Source organism: Melospiza melodia, chromosome 3 (assembly GCF_035770615.1).
Source record: "Melospiza melodia melodia isolate bMelMel2 chromosome 3, bMelMel2.pri, whole genome shotgun sequence".
NCBI lineage: Eukaryota > Metazoa > Chordata > Aves > Passeriformes > Passerellidae > Melospiza > Melospiza melodia.
Genome location: NC_086196.1, coordinates 32,325,063 through 32,349,751, shown reverse-complemented (window position 1 = coordinate 32,349,751; position 24,689 = coordinate 32,325,063). Strand labels below are relative to the sequence as shown.

The 24,689-nt window shown below is 40.7% G+C and overlaps 1 protein-coding gene across 19 annotated transcripts in view; it reads left to right on the top strand.

The window, feature by feature from the left end:
- Positions 1–14,750: 14,750 nt before the first annotated feature.
- The window catches only part of EPB41L2 (erythrocyte membrane protein band 4.1 like 2), a 107,243-nt gene continuing 97,304 nt past the window's right edge, over positions 14,751–24,689 (top strand). For 16 of the 19 annotated variants that reach the window (XM_063151175.1, XM_063151186.1, XM_063151184.1 and 13 more), the window contains exons 1-2: positions 14,763–14,838; positions 18,496–18,577. The gene's annotated coding sequence lies outside the window, so the exon portion shown is untranslated. Of the gene's footprint in view, positions 14,839–18,495; positions 18,578–24,689 lie in introns of all 19 variants that reach the window. The other 3 variants (XR_010027098.1, XM_063151168.1, XM_063151167.1) reach the window with 2 other exon arrangements.

Genomic DNA, 24,689 nt, shown 5'->3' with positions numbered 1-24,689 from the left:
TTAGAATCTGCCCTGATGCCCTCATCTGACACAGCAACTACATCAGGGAGAGAGAAAACAGGATAGGCTTTCACTTTTGTCTGGCAGCACAAGCTTGCATTCTGTGCTTCGGAGGTTTTCAGAGGCTCTTTATTCCATGTAATGTTCCTGGAGTGGAGAAGCGTATCTTTTGTTCTTCCTTATAAAGGGATATTTTTATACACAAAGATATACAGTACACTGAATGACAAGAGTTTTTATATATTGGATTGTGAGGTTTTAGCACAGAAATTTCTGATGTTTCTTTAATTCCGCCTTACCCAAAGCATTTAACTTCAAAACCTTTAAAGCATAGATGAATCAAAGCCTCAGAAACATATCAACTAATTGAAGTGACATCAAAACCAAAATGAGACTCTTAATTTAAACAGGTTCCACTCCTAGCATGCTAAACATGTTGCCTGCCTATATGTGCTAAGCTGCATTATCTCGGTATACATATGTATGGCTTTATATACTTGCAAGTAATTAAAAAGAGGGAGGACTGACGTACGTCATCTCTGCAAATAGAAGCAATTCTTTGATGTTTAAGCATATCTCTTGTTGTTTTAAATGTAGATTCCACATTTTTGCTGTGACATTGTGTACATCCAAAGTGACGAAGCCTGTATAGGTCTTCTGATTCCTTTAATATCGTTTCCATATTAGATAGCCAGATGGTGGAGAGCGATAATACTCTGTACTAATCACTTAGGAAGTCTACAGAGTGGTGCTTTGAGATTTAGACCCAGAGCCACTGCCATCACTCCTTTGATGGAAAGCCGCAGATACTATTCCAACCAATTGAATGTTTTCAAATATATCAACACTGAACAAATTATCTAAACAGGAAAAAGACTGACAAATACCATTCAGTGCTAATGAAGAGAGGGTTTTGTCCAAAGGAAATAATTGCATTCACGAGGATCAGAGACCAACATGGCATTATGCAATAGTATTTATACACATCTAAAAAAGTATTTTTGCAGGGTTTTTTATAGCTATGACAAATAGAAGAGGCTTGCATTGCTAAGTTACTTCCCCCTAAAAAAGAAAAAAGCCTAGGAGCAGAAATCATTATCTCAACGAGTTCCTCAGTGTTTGATTTTTAATTCCACACTGAATTTAATTCCACTCCGAATCTGTTCTGCCAATTGTAGGGTTTTGTAATTCCAACAGATCAATCAGCAAAAACCTTTTTTCCTATAGTAATATTCATTTATGTACAGGAATACCTTTTTGCTAATGTTTCTACCTTGAAAATACTCGGTTTCTTTTCTGAATGATGCATTGTTAGTCTGTGGGCGCATTTTACAGGAATGAAATGTCAGATGTGCCCATTCCAATGTCATAGACTTTTTAATATGCTTGCCGAGATTTCTACATTATAAAGGGAAAATATTTCTCTGTGAATTTAACTTTTATTGTTACGCATTTCATAAAAAACCCACACTGCAGGCTCTACTCCAGGCTGGCAACCAGAGGCTCTGGACAAAGAGACTGAGACAGCACTGATCAGCACTCAAATATCATAAGCAAGTAGACTAAACATGTAAACAAGTCCTGTGCTGAGTGCTTTGTTTTGGTAGCACCAATTGTCATTTCAGTAGAGGAACAAACAATCCACTGCAGGCTATGTAGTTTATTAATTGTAGAACACTTTAAATAGTAAAAAGAAAACACAAAATAATGTTAAATAAAAAGGTTTGTTACATACTTCTCAGAACTGGGCTGCTCTAGTTACAATTTTCATGCTGCAGCAATGTTTTACTCCAGCCCTAGGGTGAAATAAGCATCTTTGTCATCCTGATATTTGTACAACATTGTACTAGCATTGCAAAAATGGTGGACTTTATGGAAGTTCCCTCCCACCTATCCAGCATTATTTTTTTAATGCACTGAAAAATCTTTACTCAGCATTTCTGAAAATCAGATTCTTTAATACCTGAGAACAGAAGACTGAAGATGTCATTATTTAAAAATATTTATGTTTCTTCTTAATTCACTGTGCATTTTTCCTCTCACTATGCTTAGTAACAGGATGTATTCATGTTTTGGATAACACTATTAAATTGCTAATTTTAATTAGATTTTTCTCTCCTGTCCTAAATCCCTACTCTGTATTACAGTATGTATCATTGTAGATTCATTAGTTACATTACCATGCAATGTGGCATTTTGCGATGCTGCCCAGTCAGCCTGAAGCCAGAAAGCTTGATTTTAACCTTGAATGACTTCATGGAGTTATTTTTCATACACACTGATACATTAAAAAACAAACACTGGATCATAAGTTATATAAAACCAGCACTCAACACATACTACTGTTACAGCATACAGTTGTGAAATGTACATGGGAAATAAACAAAGCACTAAGGAATGTCTTTAAAATGAGGATGGAGCAGGCACACAGAGAGGAAGAACATGTAAACAAGTGGTGGAAAAGAACAGATGTGTGCTGTTTAGACACACAGGCAACTTGCCCGAGGGAAGTTTGGATTATTGAGCTAACATGGCAAAGATACATAGTCTGTTCACATTTAAATCATAAGAGGGTTTGTGCATGTTGTGTGAAGAGTGTTCCCACTACTTCTCTAAAGTAGGTGGTTTCTTAGTGTATGCCAGAGTCATACATAAAGCAGATTTACCATTCAGTTTGCCTAGAAATTTCCTCAGAAATGCTGGTAAAAGCTGCATCTAGTATAAAATTCAACAGAGATGCAAGTTACAGAAGCCTCTTCAAGACTGCTGCACAAAGTCAACAAAAAAAAATGTTTCAATAAGAGTGATGACTTCAACAGGCACTAATGGTTGTGATTGCACTGATACAGCATCCCTGTACATTCCTTTACATTTTTCAAAGAGTAGAGAATACAGTTGAGTTCTGTCATTACTGCACACAAGTGGTCCTGGATGTACTTCTTGTTTCTGAGGCCAGCTTCCCATGACAATTGTGCACAATAAAAATACCCCAACTGGTGGAGTGAGAAGGGAAGAAGAAAGAGGTAATAGCACCAAAAACTCCAATCAAGTAGTCCAGAGATTCAAGACCACAAATCTCATTTGACTTAACTTCTCCTGCCTTCACTGTAGTTACAATCCTGGTAAAAAAGTAAGATGTACCAAAGAAGAATCGTAAAATTACATCCACATTAGAAGAGAAGAAAGATGCATCTCTTTTGTTTCTGTTTAAAGTCTGTTAATGAAAAATGGCACATACAGCACAGCAAGCCACCAGAGTACCTAGAGAAGAAATCTATTCTATAGAAAAAGCAGCAATTTGTTTATAGTGAAATTAGTGTTAGAACTAAAGACTACAGCAGTAGTCAGTAGTTTGTTGCCACAAAAACTAATCGTCCATGCAAGTCAGGCTTGCACATCTTACCAGTGTCAGAATCTCCCCTACACTTGCCCTTGCCACATTTTATAACTTTGTTGAAGCTTTAGCAGACTAGGGGCTGAATACAGGGTCTTGCAGCAGTCAGACAGGAAAAGGAAGAGAAGGAGGAGGTTGCAGAGGAGAGAGGTGATGTCAAGTGAGGTGCAAGTTTTAAAAGGAAAAGGGGTGCCCCAATTGGGCCCTGAAGGAATGGACAGACATGACTTTCCCAGAAACTCCAGGCATAGTATTTTCTCTTCTTAAAGAAGGACAACTTAGGGAATTTGTAGTGTGTTTGTAAGGTGCAGAGATGCAGAGCTGTTTGTGTGTCTATTCACATGCTGTAAGCAGACTTTTAGGAAGGCATTTGGTTACTCTTTCTCCTGGCATGGCTGCTCCACTGTCCTTCCCACAGCACCCTGTTACGCCTTGCTGGATCTTGCACTTTGCACCCCATTGCTTGGCTCCAGCCCTTCTTATCAAACAAGAGAAGACAGTTTAGTGCTGCCAGTCCTTCTGCAGGGCCTGTGGGTAAGTTTTTGCATTGGTGATGTGTGGGAGCTATGCATGGAGAGACTGTGGACTGATGGGGTGGAAGGGGGAGGAGAGGGGCTGCCATGGCCTTAGGTGCCAGACATCTGGCACAGGAAGACCAGAAGTTGTTTGAAAAGCCTAGCAAAGGCAAAAAAAACTTTTTCAGTTTTTCCTGATCTTGCTACAGTAACTCATCTGCTGGCTCACCACAGAAAAATGAAGGAAAAGAGACAATATAATGGTGATGTGTAGCAAAAACAGCAAATAGTGAGATTAAAGTAACTCAGTGCATCCTTTAAACTGCTTCTCCTTTTGAATTAGTCACAACTACTTTTGAACTGAGCCATGCTTGGCAGAAGACTACTAGTAGACCTTAAAAAACAGGGTGATTGAAGCCTTCAGGAGCAGAGAGTCTAAGGCTGTCAGGCTTCCTGCAGGATAGAGGCTTACAGATTTTATTTGAGAGAAGAAGAATAAGTAACACTGCTAGGCTGGAAGCCAAGCCACTAGAAGAGAGTTGTGGAGTAAAGGGGAATCCAGGCGAAGTCCCTGAACACCAATGCCTCCTGACAGATTTGTGAGAGGCTGCTGTTGTGCAAAGGAACGGCTGAATGTGCCGAGTGATACTCAACCTCCCTTTCCAAGAATGTGAAGAGCTGGCTATAAAATATACATGCAGAATGTTGTATAAAACTCTCCTGTGAAGCAGACATAACACTATTTATATTTTTATACTGGTACTAAACAAGGTTGACAGCACATGAGATTACAGAGCCATGCTTGTCATGGGTTAAACTGCGCAGGATTTGTAAACAGTGCGTAAATATGCTATATGATACAGCAGCACGTCACTAATCCACGGTAATGCAGGGAAGCCCCGGTGCAGATTAGTGGGGTTTGTGGATTATGGGCCGAGAGGGCATTTGAGGGGAAGTCAGCCATGTCTCAGGGCAAACTCCCCGCTCCTCTCAGCAGCGCGGTGGAACTCTTGTCACTGGAAGGAGCTGCCAGGGGCACCTCCGCTCTGCTTGGCTCCAAAGGACATTATGAGCAATGCTCATGCTGCTGTTGCTTCTTTTTCAAATGCTGTGGTAGGCGTGCTCCAAACAGGGAATGGCACTCCTAGGCTCCCTTGAATCGCTTTAAACACTTAGCACACACCTGCTGTGCAGACACTTCAAATCAAATTAACGTGAAATTATGTATGGATTTTGCAAGGAATTCTAACCTGCTCTGAGCACAGCTTGCATGGACAGATATTACTCTGTATGTACAATGCAAAAATTAGTTTCTGAGACTTCCTAGGCTAAACAGTAGTGATGTCAACAAATACATTGTTTCTGATTTTATACATATAATGCTGTTCCACTCACCCAAAAGACAATATCACTCCCTAATTCACAATAATCTAGAATTTAATACAGTAAAATAATTTTCCTTTCTAACAGTTTAACCAGTCACACACATTTTTAACTTTAAAAGATGCTTTTACTTGAATAAAACTGAAATATTGCTAAATGTCATAAGAATAATAGTCAGAGTGTCATGATAAAATATCAGTAAAGCAATCATGCTGATTAAACATTTTATGTTTAATAAAGCAATCATGCAGTATTTAAAAAATTGAAATTAGATATTTGGGCCCAATATTGATATTCATTGTAATTTCTTCCTTTCAAGAAACAAAATGAATAATCCATATTTTAAAAAGAGGAGTGTGAAGTGTTTGGCTGTGTGTCAGACAAATTTTATATTATCTGAAATCAGTATGTTCACTATTTTTTATATAGGACATCACAGATGTCTTGGCAATGTCATGGCTATACATGAAATGCTTTTTTAATGCTAAAAAGTTACCTGAGGCAAAGACTTGAGATAGATGATTTTAAAGAGATCAGCTCTTTGTGAAGCACATTTTCCCCTCAGCAGTCTACAGGCTCAGACAATGAGTTTGTCCATTTTAAGTTTATTGACCTTTGTGAATAAGTACTTGAAAACTGCTAACAGATTTCTTTGAAAATCAATGCCAATTGTGAAGCTGTTTGTTATCTATCCAGTGGTTTTTCTTGATTGTTATTAATAAAATAGAAAATTACATCAGTGAAATTGAAAAGTCAAATTAATTAAAAAGGAAACATTCATTTCATTCTCCTTTGGAAAAGCAAAATGAAGAAGAGATGGATATTTAATCTGGATCTACATTTCTGAACTACATATATAATAATGTAGTTCACCACAGACCAATTAAATTTTTAATAGCTAAACCTGAGAAAAGATTGTGTGTAGTTCTATGCCCATATTGTAGTAGGAAAAAAAATCAAGCTAATTTGCTTCTTTAACTTATTTTGGCCTAAGCTCACAAAAGCAAAGCAGTTGATTCACACTGTTGGCTGTATTACAGTGTAAAACATACAGGATAAAGTAGAGGCCCCCTGTGCTGTCAAGAGAGTTGATTTATAGTGATAGGGTGAAGCCAGGGTTTGACCTTGGTTTCTTTTGTCACCATTAAGAGTCTTACATGGAATACTGAGAATTAGAAACATCAACATAAGTACCAGTTTTTCTGTAAAACACATTTTTCTGACACATTTTCTGACAGCAGCATATAAGGCCTTTTCTCAAACAGTTTGCTGTAAAGGTAGCTAAGCCTAACTGGCTGCATGGGAAATCTCTTGAGGGCAAAGCTAGTTTCCAGTTTTGCAAACAGACATAAATATGAACTAGGTACCAAACTGTCTGCAGGACCAATCAATATAAATGTTAACACCCAGTATAGGGTAACTTGTCTGTAGCCAGGTTCCCTGAATCAACTGTGTTTGTAACATAGATATGGGGTCCCAGAAGCTATTCAAAGAAAACATTGCAAAAGCTGCTTGCCATTTAATGATTGCATTAACACCATTATCTACTATCTAATCGATGCTGTGATTGACAACTTTGCAAATCAGATTAGCTTTCAGTCTGCCTATGAGTATAGCGTGGCTAGGAATGGAAAATTGTGTGGGCACCAATTTGTGGAAGATGAACAACATTCAAAGGTATGAAACAGAAAATCACTGATATTGAAGTTTAGTTGTGACAATTGTACCCCAAGATATACTAAAATCACTCCTGTGATTTTATTCACATCTTGCATCGCATCACTCCAATGTTGCTCATGTACAGTGAGGGGAAGTTCCCACCCAATGACATCATAGTTTGGCTACAGCCAGCTACATATTTTTAAAGAGGTCCTGTTTGTTCCATAACTGAACTCTTCACCTTTTGATTATATGTTTTGGTGGGGGGGGGGGGTTAAAAGGAAAAAGCCTGCTAGTAAATTTACTTGAACTTGGCATTTGCAGTCTCAGACTTGGGTGGGCTGCATTCCCTCCTCCGGTTACACCCTACCTGAAATCCTTGTATGTTAAATCACTTGACTAGTTCAGCCTTAATGGTTGGGTCATACCCTGGGAAGCAAGTTCAGAGATACTGGAAATGTGTGCTTACAAAAACACACATAATTGTAGAAAAATATGTGGACAAACTAAGAGAGAAACACTGAGACTGTGGAAAAAAACCCCACATTTATTTGGAAGAAAAAAATTATCTCTTAGTTGTGATGAAGTGTCACAAAAACACACATTATTGCTACCCTTCCAGTGACACATTTTTATGAAGAGAAATTCCTGCCCCCCTCCCTCCTTCCCTCCCTCCCTCCCTTCCTCCCAATCAGGAAACTTTAAACTATTTTTACATATTAACACCAACCTTAATATTCCTATCCTCTTTAGCTGCTACAAATGCATTCCCTATTAAAAATATGTATGAGAAATAGATATTTCTGTAAATATCTGGATCTTCATATCAGTGGAGTAAGCTATTGATAAGCATGAACTGTTGGAGAAGTTTTATGTCACAACCAAGTGAAGTGGATTTATTATTACATTTACAGCCGCACAACTTTTGTGTTTTCCCTAGCAGCAATCTCAAAGGTGGAGTCAGCAGGCAATTTTCTAATGGTCTGTAGGTAATTGATAGGATGCATAGTGCTGCTTTCTTGCTTCCAGATACTTGGAGGAGTAGCCAGGAAAAGTCAGGAATCTTATTTAAGGACTTGGAATGGGACAGATATAAGTATCTTAACTGCCTCTTGTATGCATTGTCCTCACAGAAAAAGTGAAGGCCAGAACCACAGCTGGAACAGTTAGGAAAGACTAAATATTTTCTTAACATTGCTTTTCCACTGGAGCAGTTTCTGTGGTTGGCCCTGTATGTTCCACAGATGAAACCAGACATGATCCATGCCACCAGGACCCTGGCCTGGGACAACTTGCTTTAGAACATCCTCAGCACATATCCTAAAGAAGAGAAGCACAGTCGGTGCTGGATATGGTTTTTATTTTGAAAAAGTTATCATTTCAGCAAACAGGTAAGTGGTTGGTTATGATATCAAACATGTGGGTTTCCACCTTTGCTAGAATTGTGAGAAGGCCAAGTACCAATTGCTACTGGAGATTTTTTGGTGTGGGTGGTTTTTTGTTTTTTTTTTGGGGGGGGGGGAGTTGCTGATTTGATTTTGTACCTATGTTGTGAATTCCTATCTTTTTGCCAGTGGGAAGTTTCAAAACTCTTGCAGAAAATTGACTTTATTTCTTTACAAGTATTCTGATCTATATTCTGATTTGTCTTTATTGAAGTAGTGGTGCCAAGGCTCCCACTCAGTCGTGAGGTTAGCATGGAACTCATCTAATTAACCAATGTCCTCTTTTCTCATTGTGTGGTCTGTCACAATGTGATATGCACTTTCCAAAGCGTTCTTAGTGAATGGTTTGGCTTCCTACCACAGGACACTGTGATACAAAAACTTTATTTAAATATCCTGGTGAATCTGTTCCTATAAGGTGCTTAGTGATTTATACTGAGTTACAATCATCCCCAGTTTCTTCAATCTTTGCTAAGTGGCAAGGTTTCCCACATCTTGATCTCAGGATCTTAAGACAGATGATTCTAGGAATATGTACAATGGACACTATTATGGTGATGTAAATATCCATTTTACCATTGAGTACAATGGGACTAGGGTGGGACCTTAACTTATTTGGCACAGCTGTCATGAGACTCCAATAAAAATAAAAAACATCCCTCCCAGCTTACATTTTCACATTCTATTTGTAAGTCCCATGAAAATTCCTTTCAAATGTGATAGTTATCTACAGCTTTTTTCAGCTAAGTGAGAGCCCTCTCTCACAAAACTTGATGATGACACAAGCTCTCTCCAACTGGAGTCCAGAAACTTTCATCACTGCTTAGTATATTAGAATCAGAAATGTTTTAGGCATGTTAACAGAGATTGTATACAAATTGAGAAGATACACATCCTTTGCTTCACTCAAGATGCCTCTGGAGTCTCTGTTGGTTGGTTTGGTGCAGCTATGAAATAAGTAACTTATTTTATTTCTTTATGGCTTTCATCCTCTACTTTATTACTACACAATCATGTTTCAACTACATTTCTTTAGGCATAACTGATTTTGAGCCCTACTTGGCCTGCCAGGTTGGATCTTTCCATCTGTTGTGGATGTTTGCTCTACAAACAAAATCTAGGTCTTCAGCAACACTTGCCACTTACCCATGCCAATATTTGTTATCCGCTTCACTACCCAGTCGGTAATGATGCCAAGCAGCAACATCAAGGGAACACAGGCTTTTCACATCAGCAGTCACTTTGAACTACTAGTTGTTTTTTGCTGTTCAGTGGAATTTATGTTGTGGCTTTGATTTTGACACTTAACAATACTACAGAATCAAACAAACGGGTAATTTACAAAGACAAAAGAAAAGTATAACCTATGGGTTTTCATTTCATGACCAACCTGGGGTATTTCCCATGCCATTCTCTCCTCCCTTTCCCCTCTTCCCCCAGCCTCCCCCCCACACCCCTTCTCTCTAGTTGAATGAGAAATTTAAATTCATTGTTTTTATCTTACATAAGCTGCTCATCTTCAGTATTTTTTATTATTTTATGGTTTTCCTTTAATACTCCAGATTCCAGAACTTCTGTTGCTATAAAAGGTGCAAAGGCCCTTAAGGTGTGCCTTTTTTCAGAGATAAAAACAGGCTTCTTTTCTTTAATGGATGGTCCAACAATGCACATCTAGAGAGACATGTCCTAACTTGAGGCCAGCCCTTAAGCCAGTATAGCACTAACCAAGAAGAATCTTAGCGATTCAGAAGATGCAGTCATAGAAATTACTCCTTTAACCAGTAGTGTCTGCAAGATCAGAATCTTACTAACTCCAAACACCCACAATTACATTTATCAGCTTATAATTACCATACAAGAGCTGTCAGAGTGAGATTGCTGCATTTGTCCTCCCTGTCAGCACCACAGCTGGGGTGTGAGAAAACTCATGCCTTCACACTGCAGCAATAGAACTTGTCTCTTGTTTTGGGCTGTATCTTATGTGTTAAATCTGGGGCCAGAGAGAATCCACTGCACTGTTCTACTGCCAGAAGCACAAAGCAGAATCACACATTAAAAAAGTACCCAGTTGGAAGGGGCATTCCTTGACCAGTTATCAAATGTAGTGGCAGCATCCACTCCTGGGATGCCAAAGGGTACCTTTCACATCATTCATGTGCATGAAGTGTGTAACTTTGAGCTCCAGACACTGCATACAAATGATATTACTGGGCACATGAAGTCTCCTGTGCCAACAGGTTGAAAATATTTTCCACGATAAGTGTCTTCATCAATTATGCATTTTTATCACAGTAAAATTGCAGGCAAAATGATCTTCTACTGTGCATTTTTATGCAGTAGCATACTTTCTATTCATTATGGAAGATATTTTCAGCCATTAATCCAATGCCTTGGAACCTTGCTGAATGCCAGCAGACTTGCCAGCAATCTAATATCTGAGCAAAAATTACATTTCCTTTCCAGAAAGCAGCCTCTAGAAGCTTGTTCCCATCTATAAGAAAAATTTATGGAAGAAGGAGAGATAATTTTCAAGACTAGCTTCCAGACCACTCAGGAATCTACTCATCTTAGGAACCTCTCTGGAATCTACTTAGAAACCATAATGATGTTGCTGAGTAACTAAAGTTAGTCACTAAATATAACTAACTAAGTCTAACTAAAGCAGTTATATTATTTTACCAGGCATAGATTAGGCAGCTTTCTTGTGTTTACTTCAGCCATTTCTGGGATCTTTTTCTCATTCCTTCCTTCAAAATCTCTGAAAAGGATACATCTTTACATACAAGAAGGCAGTATTTTTCCTTATGTCTTGTTTTCTGTTAACATCACACAGTTTATAATGAGAAATTTATATTTTTCCCTTATTTTCTTTTGTAAGACACTGCTCATGGTTGTGTCAACAGATTAATGTGGAGACTACAGAATGAATATTTTAGAAGTACCATTTAGGTAAAGCCAAGAAGCAAAGTGGCTCAAGAGTTGTGCAAACAGCCATTTTGACTACAGATTTATAGTCCATAGGCAGCAGCTCCTACGCTGCAGCCTTTCAATCTCTTAAACAGTGTGTAGGTTGTATCAGCACTTTAAAGAAATTTTGCATATTGAGTCCAACAACAGATTGGCAGTAGTTCTTGTCACTGTGGCACCTACACAAAATTTAGATATAAGCTCAGAGAAGTGGAAAGGGGATTGAGAAAAATATCTGAAACTAAATTAATGGTTTTCTCTAGTGCTAGTACAGCAGAGTACACGTCCCAAAAATGTTGTGTGTTCCACTTGAATATGAGGAAAAACTTCTTTACTGTGAGGGTGGTTGTGGAATCTCCCTCAATGGATATTCAAGAAATATCCTAGGCAAAGTGCTCTAGGATGACCCTGCTTGACCAGGGAGGTTGGATCAGACACTGTGTTGAACTTCACCCATTCTGTGAAAATCAGAGGACTATGAAAATCACCGTCTGACATGCTCATACAGAATGACACAGACTTTATTTGGCCACCCAGATGTTTTATCACTCTGCTTAAGAAATTCTCTACATCCTTCTCCTCTTTAGGATGTGTGTGACCCACAATAAAAGTTCTGGAAAAGCACATACCAAAAAATGTATTACATTTTACATTGTTTAAAGAAAAACAACATAGATTTTTAATTTAATGAAACTGCCAGGCTATTTACTCTTCCATAACTGTAGATCAGAGAAGCAATGTTTGTCATAAGGCAGCACATTTTTCCAGAAACAAATGGCCTATAACCAATGTGAGAAGAAATATGAGTGCAATAAAGCTCTGGGAGGTACCTCTAACTGGGATTCTGAGCAGAAGTGTCCAAGTCTTACTGAGGAAAGAGAAAAAAAGGAGTTCCTTTGAAGTCTTGCTGAATTTTCTAATCTAGGGAAAGTTCATTGCAGCATTTCCAGCGGTTTTAGCAACATTGGAAACCTTAATGAAGACAGGATTGTTGCAGGGGCAGTTGGTTTTAGTACTGTGTCAATTACATTTGCTCAGGCCAATGGTATTAAAGGCTGGCAGCCACACAAGTACTGGCAATGACAGACGGCAGCTGGGATGGTGCAAACTTAGGAAGCCTCTGAAAGCAGCAGAGACCAAGTGTCTCTGTCCTGTTGCACCCGTAAGCTAAGTCTTTTACAACACTAGTTACTGTTTTTAGGCATGGATGGGAAGCTGCTGTATTATTTTCTTGAGAAACTGGCACATATTCTACTATCATTCTTCATGCTTAGTGATATTAGAGCATCTGAGGAATGAACCAGAAAAGATCAGAGTTTTAGAGTCTGTTCTGCATATAGAAAGCATCTAGAGGTAAAACCCTAACCCAGTAGTGCTGTGGTAATTGTAGCATCTGCTGTATCAAATTAAAAAATGCAGTGACTGGTTTTCCTGAAAAAGAAAAATTATACTCCATCTCCTCTTTGAAAGAGCAGAAAGGCTATTTTTGAATGTGGAGCAAGAGATACTAAAAATAATTCATCAGCTTTATTTAAATTATGCAGTGTAATACATAAAACATGAAGATTACAACATCAAGCAATATAGCTGGAACAAATTAAAACTGCTTGTGCATATGCATTATAATTCTTTCTTTAATTACTGGTCCCTAACCTCTTTCAGTGGATGCAGAATGAACATGTGGAATTAAGCACAGATACCTAATAGTGCCTGCTCTCTATTCATTGCCAACTCATTGCTTCTCTCTGCTTACATTAATTTCCTTCAAGAGCTCTCCTATGAGCTGCATAGTTGCTTTTGCTTCTGAAGCACTAAGATTTAAGAAAAAAATATTAATTGGTGTCAAATAGGACTTGATTTCTTGACATTGCTCATTATGAAACATGTAGAATATATGGTGTATTGCCTGTTGACTTAATTTTCACTAGCAGGCTACCCTAAATGAAACCTCAGCTTCTTAAGATTGGCATTGTGAAAACATGTCCCTCAACCTCTTCACAAAAAATCACATTAAACCTATGTGTTACATGGCATCATACAGAGATTTTTGAAAAAGAAAACTTCGCATCTTACAATTTTTTCAGAATTCTGTAAAGAACTGTCAGCAACCTCAGTCATGATCCTGTTCCCTGACTTATAATTTTCCTAGAAATTTCCAGGGATTACATATAAAATGCCTCATTTTACTACACAGCTCTGCTCCAAAGTAGAAAAATCTATTCTGTGTACTAAAAAAAAAAGGCACAGTCTGGTTGCATGAAGGCTAGGCACGAAATCTGTGCTTAACTTTAGGTTATAATGCACAAAAAGGATGAACTTGTACAGACAACATATATTATGTGCTGGATGTTGCAAAATCAGTATGACTGCACACAATGTAAATAATTTTCTGTTTCCATAGCACTCCCAGGGCCTGCAGCCTGTGCAGCACAGCGGTTGCCATGAGTTTTTCATATCCAGGCCTTTTAGTACTCAGAATCCACACACACATCTAAGCACCTCAGGCAAGTGAAAGTCAACCCCCATTAGGAAATGCAGGTTGTAAGGAGGCCTCTCACTTAACCTCCAGCTCAACAGCAAGGCCAGCTGCGTGGTCAGTCCAGGTTGCTCAGGACTGCATCTGCTCGGGAGTGGAAATCCCTGAGGAAACCCACTCCCACGGCCCAGCTGGCCGCAGCATGAGTAACTTTTTCCTTACGCCCTGCCTGACGCTCTCCTTCCACCTCACTCGCGTTGTCCCTCGGCAGGACACTGAAGCCCCTGGCTGCCTCTACTCGACCAGGTCCCCACGAGTGCTGATCCCGTCCGCAGGCTGCGGCAGTCCCGACCCTCCAGCTCTCCGCACGGGAGGGTTGCTCCGGCTCCGGCCCCGCCAGCGCGGGGATCCCGCGGGCTCCCGGTGCCGTGTCCATTCCAGCCGCGCGCCGGGGCCCGGGTGGAGGCGGCACCTGCCGAGGGCTGCGGGGAGCCGGGAGGGGTCACCGCCTCCCCTCCGCGCCCGCGGTGCCGCAGGAGCTCATTCCACTTGGAGACACCGCGGGACAGCGGCACCGCACCGCGCGCACGGCCGGCGCCCTGCCCGACTCGCCCGGGGCTATGGCGCGCCAGCCATGCCGGACCGTATCTCCCCGGTGTGATGCCCACGCTGCGACGACGCTCGCGAAGCCCGTCCCGGCCCCGGGCTGGAACCGCACCCCCGACGGGCAGCGGCCGCTGAAAACGGGCCAGGAAGAGCGGGCGGGGGCGAAGCGCTGCCCGCGGAGATTGACAACTGCGCTAACCAATGGCGACGCGGAGAGTGCGGGGGCGCGGCCAGCGCCGCCAGGCCGGGAAGGGACGGGGGCGGGGCACGGGGGCGGGCGTGGCGCGGATTGGCTGGGAGGCGGGGCCGGCGGGGTTTTCTCCCGGGCTGGGCTGACGGCCGCGGCCGGGAACTTCGGGAGCGTGCCGGCGCCAGGGATCGTTCGAGCGGCAGGTACAGCGGGAGCGCTCCCGAGGGAGCGCCGCTTACGGCGGCAGGGGGGAGCGGGGGATGGCGGGGAGGAGGGGGTCGGGCAGCCGAAGGGCTGGGGGCGCTGCGCTGGCGGTGCGCTGGGGGCCGCTTTGCCGCGTATCCGTCGCCGTTTCCACTGGTCCGCTCCGCTTGCCGCGGGATGCGGAGGCTGCGGGCGGGGCCGGCCGGGCTGATCGGGTAGAGCTGCCCCCTCCCTTCTTCCTTCCCTCCTTCTGTGCCGGCCCCGAGCGGCGGCGGGGCGGGCGGATGGGGGCTGTCAGCGCCGCGGCCGGCAGGGGGCGGTAGCGGCCCCGAGGACGCGCGTCCGGGGGCGGCGGGGGCGAGCGGCTCCGAGCCGCAGCCCCTCCGCCCCGGGCGGGCAGCGCAGCGGCCGGCGAGGCTGGCTCCTCCCTCCCTCCCTCCCTCCTTCTCCCGCAGCCGTGGGCGCTGCTCCCGGCGAGACGAGCCGTGCGGGGCCGCTCCTCGCCGCTGGGTTCCAAGCCTCGCTGGCGGGGCTGCCGGCGCGGGCAGTGCCGCGCCCGCCGCCTCCGGCCGCAGCTCGGGGCACCCCGGCCGGCGCTGCGCGGGCTCCCGCTGCCGTGCCCGCATCTACCGCGCTCTTGGCTCGCCCGCCTCTGCTCTGGGGCCAGAAGAAAAGGGGTGTTTGTCCCCGAAAAATCTGTTCCGCTGGCTCTTGGTGCTGCTGTTCCCGCACCCGTCGCGTGAATGCTGCGTGAAGCGAAGCGGTTGGTTTCCTAATTTCCTTCCTCCCGGAGCACCACTCCTCTACTCATGATAACTTCATCTGTTTGCATCTCGGGCTGTTCCTTTCTTTCGTCTCTAAGTTAGCAACTGCAGAAAAATGAGCTAAATAGGCCCCCGCACTGAGGCTGCTTGCCAAGAATCAGATAGGGTGTGAAATCGAGGAACACTTCGCATCGCTAATTTCCCTTCTCTTCAGGATTAGGGCAAAAATAGGTGTAGGATCCTCTTATATGGTTTGTGTCTACTGTTTTAAAATAAGGGCCCCCTTTCAAGATGTGGTGCCCTAGCCTCTGAACATTATGCACTGAGATCTTAAAAAAAATGTTATTTATAAATTTAGGTCTAAAGTTCTTTTCCTATTATTGTTCTTTTGTCAGGCTTTGATTACAGTACTCTGAAGTCTGAGTACACTCAAAAGAGCTATTAACACTGTGGTAACATTTTTTTAGCGTGCAGCGTTCTTCCACAGGTAAAGATTCCACTGAGTTGAACTTAATCCCTTTTGATGTTAATAGTGTTGTCCACACATGTGTATGGGTAGAGGGATTGCTGATTGACATGAAGAGAGTTGTTTTGAGGGTTTGTCAGCTTAATGATTATGATTTCCACCTTCCAAAAAAAATCACTGCCAGAGAACAAGTAATAGCCAGCTAAAGTAAACTTAAGATGCTTTGATACCAGTAATAACTGGCAAGCAGTTGATTTGTTGTGTGTTTTACTTCTTGTAAAGCTCTCCAAGGCCAGTTTTTAATTTAAATTATATACTCTATATTTGCTTTAAAGCACATGTATTCATTTTCTTAGCTTTATAGCCTTTTCTGTCTGCCGTCATGGGTGCTTTTGGAGTGTTAGTGAAATGCAACAAGCACAGTTCTACAGAACTTCGCCTTCAGCAAATTCTCATCAACTTGTGTGTATCCAGTCCTGCAGAGGTTGAAATGAGAAAAAGCTTCTTTGAGAGACTGTCTAAAAGAAAAGCTACGTCCTTTAGCATCATGTTTTGAACAGCAGAAAAAGGGAGTCCCTAAGCCAAGGAGCCAACCAGTTAGAGAACAGAAGCAGTTTGGTGGCGCCCTGGGTTATGCAGCAGAAGCACTCTGCTTCAGCTGCTGCTCTCCTCCCTTCCAAGTTTCCATTTCTGCTGGCCATGCTGCTTTCTGTCCGCTGTTGACCTCTTGGTGGGAAGTTGAGCTGCTTTCTTTTGCCTAAATTGCAACATTCTGCTGAGTTTCATTACCTTTGAGCTTAGAAAATGACCTTCCCTTCAGTGTTTTCCAAGGTTATTGATCTCAAAAATTTCTGTCAACAGTTTGTACCTGTGGCAGATGAGCTTGCATTGTAAAAATATAATTTAAATGGCCTAGACAAGACTTCCGAAAATGTGTATTCTCTCTGCACACTTGTTGATAGTGGAGGGGGAGTTCAAACTTCTTAACATCCAGGGCTGTGTGGAATAAACTTCAAGCTTCATTCATGTGGAAATAGACCTGTTGTTCCACTTCTACTTGGATAATTTTCCAGTAACTGCAGTCAATTCATAATTATTTTTTAGATTCAAGGGCCAACACAAGTAGCATTCTGAAGTTAGTTTGGCTTTCTCATGTCTTACTGGGGATTCAGTGGCAGCACTGAAGAGCTCTCACTTAGAGAACGTAACCTGAAGAATAACTATACTACTTCTAGTAGCCAATATGATCTGAATCAGTTTGTGACTGTGGATATAGGTAGAGCATTCATTTTTTATGGGATCCCATTTTTCAGCTCCAAAGTCATGCCTTTAAAGATGAAGGATATGGATCATAGGTAGAGAATGGAAAAGTGTTTTGGGAAGTACAGACATGTTAAGAAGGCATTGTGGGTTGTGATAAATAATTTGGATGCAAGTTTTCTTTAAGCTAATGTTCAAAAAAATCAAACTAGGTTTATAAGCAATGTTTAAAATATATGACAAAGTAAAAAAAATTATGTAGTTGGTGATTGTGGGGCTCCTTTTTGAACTGGCATTTCCTTTTGACATTAATCTGGGAAACATGTTTTAGTACCAAAGATTGATCTATTTTAGAATTAAAAAGGGAGGGAACAAAATAACATGATGATGGGTATACCTGTTACATGGAAGACGGCTATGAAAGTATTCATTGGCAGAAAAAGAGTTTAAATGGTTTACATTTTTAATAGTTGTGTCTGTAATGTGTAGCTCTATTCTAATTTTTGAAAGAGGAAGTTTTCTACATTTTAGTTTACTGTGTGTAAGTTTCAGTATGTTAAAAATCATTTTACTGAGGATTGTAGTGTGTAGCATATTTGCCACTAGATATTTCTAAAGCAAGGTTGAATGCTTTCCCGGGGAAGATGTACTAAGTCAAACTGTGGTTTCAATCTGGAATTGGTCTTAAGTAGGGGGGAGTGAGAAGAGGGAAGGTGGGCTGTGTTCCTCATTGCAAGCAAAATTAACCCAAGAAAAGCAGTGTTGGAAAACTGTTCATTGTGTACTCACACAGTGGGTGGCACAAGAAGGAGGATGGGAGCAAGAAAAGGGGATGTGGAAGCGTCTGATTGTTGTAGTCTGGACTATACAAGACATCAAACTGCATTGTAAGGGGTTATTTCTGGCCTTCTGTTTTGAAAGCAGACTACTTCAAGAGTGTTAGACTTTAAAGTAAACTGCCACACTTCTATTTTGTTAAGAGACAAAATCAAAATGCAAGTGAAATGATTGGGTGTGAGGTTTCTTTCTCTTCGTCTTTGTCAGGGTGTTCACGTTTTCAAAATGTTTATAATTTCAGCACTGTTCAATTTCACTTACCTGGGTCTCTAATTTATTTGTTGGGTTAATTTTTTGATGTAATGTGACTCTGAATTATTCCCTTACAGGCAAACAAGATATTGTGCTGATATCCAGTTGTCATAGTTGATTTCACTCTACAAATCTTCAAGATTCCTACTGGAGTGAAAGGTAATTTGTGCTTTATTTTTTTAGCTCAGAAGATTCATTGTGTGAATTTACTAAATAGGCAACATTTTGTGTTCTGGTTCCACTTCTCATTTACTTTAGCTATTGATGTGATAAATTTACATGGGTTGAGTTGTTGGTTTTGTGATATTATATAGAAAAGAACATCTAGATGATAGAGTAAATATTTTGACTTCTACTTAAGAGCTTTGTGGTGCACACTCTTCTGTGAAGGTAAATTTTACTGGTAACTTATTTCCTCCATAGACTTCACCTTGTCTTTGAGAACTTTGTAAGGATTTACACACTAGGTGAAGGCCATATCAGCAGAATATTGATTAATTGCTATTGGGTAATCCAAAAATATCTGTTGTTTAGCTAGTGAGATGAGGAAAGTATGTTCCATGTATAGTATGAGATTATAGACTTGCGCGTACTGCAGGTGGGACAGCTCAGCAAGAATGCAGGTTTATTTATTTTAATAGACTTGGGGGGGAATAAAAGGTTTTTTTGCTGTAGTGTCTGATGTCTTAGAGGCACTACACAAACACTGCATTACAGCTCTGTGAGTTGGTGTTGTAACATGTCAGATGCCAGCCCTTTGCTGTGCACATCACAGCTGCCTTTGATGGCATAATGTTTCATGACTGCACTAAGGTATGGGATGCTTTCAAGGCCTGACTTCACTGAAGTTGGCCTCTTGCGTAAAAGCTGATTGTCTCTGTGAATTCTCAAAAGCAGGTAGTAGTATTTTGCTTATGTGTTTCTTTGATTGGATTTTTTTCTAAAGGAGATAAGGGACTACTGCTGTTCATCTCTGTAGTGCTTTTATTAGTAACAGCATGGCTCATCAGAGAGCTCTTGTGAAGAATTGCAGGAAGAGCCTCTCTTTTAAAACTGGTGACTTGTCAGTGTCTAGGGGGTTAACTGGGTGTTTTACTTGATATTGTATCTACCATCAGGCTCATATTTGTCTGTATCTTGGTTTCTCCTCCCTGTATTCTTTCTGAAGGGTGTGATAAAGCCTGTCTTTTAGCTTACCTTGTTCTTACTGAGTCATGCAGCCTGTGTGCTCTGTAAGGTCATTGTTAGAAGATCTTGCCATTGAGTAGTAAAATAGGGTTAGCTAAGGACAGTTTAAAGAGAACTGTGGATTGCCATGGTCCTCTAGGCTTGACTCTTCCCTTTTACTTTTAACATTGTGTGTGGTTTTCTGTTTGCTGAACAGTAGCTCTGGAAAACTGTTTCATTGGAAAAGATGCTCAGTAACCAGAAAATAAAAATAGACTCAAAAAAAAGCCCCCACAGACTTTCTGAAAGATCAGTTTCATCTTAAATTGCTTGCACTGATGACAAAGCAGAGTTTAACCAAATATTTATTGTTGAAATTACTCTCTAATTAGTAGTGTTGTACAGCTAAATGTAACACCAGATTTTACTGTAATTTGCTGCTATCCCCTTACTGTGGGTAGAGAAGTATAGACTCTAACTGTGGTATTCTTTATAGTGGCCTGGATAAGAATTTGACTACAACATTTTAAGAACATAGAATGTTATTAAGAGTATGAAAAGCCTCAGTATGTATTTAAAATGCATGATGTGCTCTCTTACCGCAATGGAAAATTGCAACAGCTTTTTCTAATTTGAAATAGGCAGTTTTCCTGTATATGGGATTTGAAATATATATTCTTAATTCAAGTTTTTGAATTCATACTAGGCAGACCTTTGAATTCTACCTGATTCAGCGTGTATCCTCCTACTTTGGAAAATCTAAACAAAATTAAAATCTGGTGATAAAAATGTCCATGGGTTTCACATTTGTTGAAACACTTTTATTGCTTCCAGTTACTCACGAAAGCAGGGATTCATCAATTAAAATATATCAAGAATATATCAAGTATATCCTGCAAACTTCTTTGAAGGTTTCAGTTTTGGATCTGAAACTTTCAATTTCCAAACACAGTGTTTTGTACTTTGTAGACATTATTTGTAAACAATCGATTTGCTGTTTGCTCAGCTGAAAGAAGCTGTTTTATCCCATTTGGCTTCTCCCTTTGAAGTTGCACTTAAAAGCTGTGTTTAAATAATACTGTAACTGCTGCTGTTTCATCATCAAGCAATTAAAGAAATATGCCTATATATCATTGGTCTTCTCTTAGAGGACTGAATCCTTTTTTCTTGTATGGCTTTTTTGGTACTTTTCCTGGTAGGGCATTGCATTATTTGACCTCAAGTCTGAAATAAACCCAGTGTCTGGGAGGGAAGGAGGTGGAGGGAGGGTGAACAGAGTGAGGAACACATAACCAGAACCAAAGAATGCTGTAGCATTAAATTAATTTTTAAGTATGTTTTGTCTTATACCTGCCTTGTCTCCTCTGTAGACAACATTTGTCAAAGATTATCTTATACAATGGTTAGAGGTAGCTGTTTGAAACAAGGCTGGGATTGCTACATATCAGTGTTACTGCTCCTTCTTTACAAACCCCAATTGTAAGTGATTTTAGTATTAAATCTGTTTTGGACCTCTAATTATCTCATTAGTTAACTTAAGTTGTCGTATTCGGCCTCACTTTCCCAGTGTGCTTTCTTGACTCTGTGTGTGTGTGCTTAAGAATATATTACAGAGAGCAATTAATGCTTAATGAAATTTGTGCACTTAGTTTTTTTTTTGTTCCCCACCGCTCCCTGCTACCCTTGCATTTGCTTATACTGAGACCATTGTATTTCCAAGCATGTTTAATTATTTTTTTGTTCTGAAGGGTAAGACATGTTTCTGAAGGCTGAAATTTCATATTCTCCAGCTATTTTTACTATGTTGAATTGGCAAGGTGAAACATGTAGCAGATTAGAACTTCATAGGTTTTTGTCACTTCTGGATTCAGTCCCAGTGACATTTCAGAAAGTAAGGATGCTGTTGAAGTGCCATGGCATAGCTGCAGAATAATGACTTAGTGTTGAAGCTGAATAATTGAGGGTTTTTTGGGGAAAAGTTTACACTGTCACCAGCACATTATACTTGTACTGTAGAAGAATTAAACTATGTAAAAGTGAAGTTAGGAATACTACAGCCCTGTGTTGTAGGTGAGAAGATTCTTGGAGAAAGGTGCCTTTTCCATAGAAATGCTATGTAAAATGAGCTCTGTTGTGAGATTTCTATGTTTAAAAATTTAATCCAAAGCAAAAATGAAATTATGCTACAGAACACAGTAAAAAATGACAGTGTTCTGACTTGGGGAGAGTGGCAGGGTCATGTGGTCAATCTAGTTTCAGAAAAACACACATATAACATTGCTGCCCCTTTCATATTCCCTCATATGCCCACTGGTTTTAGCAAATTTAGTAAAAGGCAAATGACCCTACATTCTACTTTCATCTCTAGACCATTACAAGGTCAGGAATCCAAACAGAATAGTCTTACCTAGAGACCAGGTATTACATGTTACCACTGAAGGAGGAATTTGTACCATTTTAGCCCTGATATGGAAGGATGACTAGAAGCTGCTTTAGTTCTTGTTTCTCATGTATTCTGGATTTCTGTTCGTTTTGTTTCAAAAAGCATGATGAATCTCTATAAAAACACCCACACGTTAGCTGCAGTGTATTTTGCCTGAGCTGATTTGTTCGAAAAATCTCAGAAATCCGACTCTGTGTCTTGAGGTATCATGAGATTTGATACACTGGACTAACTAAGAATTAAGAGTTTTATTTACTGCTTGCAATTGGATTTTTAAAGGCTAGTGTGAGAGAGGCAAAATATGTCCCCACAATGCTGGGAGCAAGTTTACTTCAACCTTTTTTTTGCCTAGATAAAAGTGTAGCTTCTTTGCCTTTTTCAGACCTTCTGCTCAGTTTCCCTGATTTTTTATTTAGGGCAAAAAAAAAAAAAAAAAAAAAAAAAAACCACAACATTTTCTTCAGTTGTATTCCAGGGGAACAACTAGTATGAAACTGGTTGGCTTAGCATAAAATTATTCAGTGGTGGTACATCGTGCCTTGGATAAAGGGCAAGACATGTGCTGTACATAGCACATTAACACTTTGGAAGGGGACCAGATGAAAACAGTTTTTATTGGGTGAACTGTTTAGTCACTGTCATGAGCCCTGATTTTCTGTCTTGAAACATCTTGTCTCTATAAACTGTTGAATTATGTGGGAAGATTAATTTGCCTGGTGGAGTCACTTGCAAAAGAAGAGAGGCAAAAAGGCTGGTGTGTTGTGGTCCACATGTTAAGTCTATTGAAGTCAAAAGCAACCTGCTTCATTCTTTTACTCTGAATGACCTTTGCTTGCTCGTAAAGGATACTCATTTAGAAAAAAGTCTGTGGATCTTTGCTGTTCAGAAGCTCACAGGGTCTTCTTGTTTTACTCATATTTAAAACAACTCAGATTTTCTTTAATGATTTTGGTTAAATGTTTTAAGACTTGAAGTAGTTATGCTACAGAGATTTTTCCGCAAGTGTTATTTTTACAATCCTCTGTGGGTTTTCATGTTGTGTTATTCCCAAGGTTAACAACAGTACATGACTCTTGCTAGAAGGCTCAGTATGTAAGCAGTTAAGCTAACAGCTCAAGACACAACAAGTGATTTTATGTTCTGTGACTATTTTTAGATCTTTGGTTATATCAAGAAGGTGAAAGCATAAGCGCTAATTTCAGGGAAAATGTGTTTTTTCTCTGCTAGTTCATTTGGGTGTTTGGTGATTTTTTGGGTTTTTTTTTTTTCTTTTTTTACCTGCCTATCTAATGCTTTGTTTCAGGTAACTCAGGCAGTATGTTTGTATGTGAGCACTGGTAAACTGCTCATGAAGGTAGCAACTCAAATTCGAGGGAAATAAAGCTAATATTATCAGCGACCTTATTTAATGTAACTTTATTAATTGGTTAATTAAAATGAAAGTTGTTTCTGTAGCTTGTCAAATTATGCTTGTTCTTTCATCATACTTCTGTTTTTCAGTATAAAATGGAATAAAGATGATCCCTCTGTTTTTGAGAAACAGTTGGTTTGTGTTTTTTTCTGGATGTGGAATTTTTGATTTCTTTCGGAGAAGAGCAGCTTCTGCTGACTGGCTTCAGGTTATGCCTCCCACCAGGTTGTTGTAACCAGTCACTTATCTCCTGTTATCTCTCTTTGCACTCCATGTGATTGTGGGCAGACTCTGGTATAGCAGTGAGGCATCCTAAAGTCTAGGAAGGCAATTCCCCAATTTAGTGTTCCCATTACACGTTCCAAACTGCGTGCTGCTCACTTACTTCCCTCCCGCCCCTCACCCTTTCCCCTTCAGTTGGATAAATAGGAGAATTGGAAGCACAAAAGGTAGAGATAGTGGGTTAAGAGAAATTTACTGGAAATAGCAATGAAATAAGAAAAGGAGCAGTAAGAGCAAGAATATTAATAACAGAGCATAGGAAGGAGGTGAAAGAGTCACATGAGTGCTCCCCACACAGGGCCTGGTGAATACCTGACTCCACAACCACACTGCATGATGTAGAATGGACTCCTTCCCCTGTCCCCAGAAAATGATGTGAGGTGATGTAGAATAATCTTTGACTTCTGGCCAGGCCCCCTCTTGGCTACTGTAAAAGTTAACCCTGTCCTTGCTTAAGCCAGAACATTATCCTCCCCTTAGTCTATACCATCCATGTCATGCACAAATCCTACACCTACTAGCTATATATGTACATATATATATACACATAAGCATAAGTGTAATTTCAGTAGTTAATGGCTGTCCCTCCAAGATGTCCATTGAGTTAATTTGGTCCATGACTTTGGGCTCTGTACATCCTAGATGTCTTCCAGGGCAGGAGTGCTGCCAGGTGGTTGTGATACATCAGGAGCCTCATGTATCTGGAGCAAACCATATTCATTGCCCATGGTAGTTATGGCATACAGTGGCAGTGCCATTCAGCAGCCAGTGTTATAAAAGCTAACATTACAGACTGTTCTCACCCAAAAATCAAATCCCTTTGAGGTATGCATTGTGTTTCCCCATCCCGCTGCATTACTCAGCAACTACTTGAGCAAAAACAGTCACACAGGCAGGTTTGCCTTTGCTTTAGGCAGGACCAATCCAAAGTGATATTCCTCAAATGCACCACGGAGACTTAATCCCCT